At 41.4% G+C, this 880-nt stretch overlaps 1 protein-coding gene across 2 annotated transcripts in view; it reads left to right on the top strand.

The window, feature by feature from the left end:
- Nucleotides 1-414, top strand: part of LOC121550864 (noelin-2) — a 76,620-nt gene extending 76,206 nt beyond the window's left edge. For both annotated transcript variants that reach the window (XM_041863258.2, XM_041863257.2), the window contains exon 6: nucleotides 1-414. This exon is cut by the window's left edge and continues 798 nt beyond it. The gene's annotated coding sequence lies outside the window, so the exon portion shown is untranslated.
- The last annotated feature ends 466 nt before the right edge of the window (nucleotides 415-880 follow it).

Genomic DNA, 880 nt, shown 5'->3' with positions numbered 1-880 from the left:
CCCTTCACAAGCCTCCATGGAGAGACACCTAGAGCTAGCCTGGTCCCAGGTTTGTTGTGCTGTCTTGACAACTTCTAGTGTGACAATGACTGTATGTGTTGGAAAGATATCACAGACAGATCTGGGACCAGGCTAACCCAGAGGCAGTCAGACCGAACACACAACAAAACTATAATGGTGTTACGGGGGGCGGGGGGGGGCAGACAGATGGACGGACGGAGGCTTGGACTTTTTTTTAAGCATTTCAATCTTCTTCATAGACTGCTGTTATTCATTCTGGAAAAAAATACACTTCGACAGCAATGTTGGTAAATATATACAGACTGGGAGGCTTTCTGATTTTCTTTTCTGTGATGAGTAAGCATGGTTCTTTTTATTTGTGATGAGAAATAAATATCAACCTTTACCATTTAAGACTTTGTCCTTAATTGTGGCTCCCGTCTCTTGAGTAGAGTACGTCCACCATTGTTCTCTTTGAGGGCTGAAATAACTCATTTTCTTTAGAAATGATTTTCATTTTGAAAGCTCCATTTCCTTCAATAATCATCCTAACGCGACAGAAGAAACAACACTCAAAATAACATGTCCATCTTGAGCTCTCACCACGTGAAGATCTCAAAAGTTTGAGTACAGCCTCAATGTTGTTGTTTCCAAGGTGATCTGTTAGTGAAAGAAAAAGAGTGGTCATAAACAGTATGGATGAAAAGGAAAGAGGTGTGGAGGGATTGGAGAGTGTGAGAGAGAGAGAGAGAGATGAAAATTGTAAAGATGTGACAACATTAGCATTGAGACAGAGAAATGAGGCCCCAGGCAACACTGTTGTTGTTTTTGTTTGGCCCGCTTCAATCTGCTTCCATCTCTTTAAAAGTACGTAGTTCTT

This window comes from Coregonus clupeaformis, chromosome 35 (assembly GCF_020615455.1).
Source record: "Coregonus clupeaformis isolate EN_2021a chromosome 35, ASM2061545v1, whole genome shotgun sequence".
Classification (NCBI taxonomy): Eukaryota; Metazoa; Chordata; class Actinopteri; order Salmoniformes; family Salmonidae; genus Coregonus; species Coregonus clupeaformis.
The sequence above is the reverse complement of the archived record's forward strand: the minus strand, read 5'-3'. Positions and strand labels throughout refer to the sequence as shown.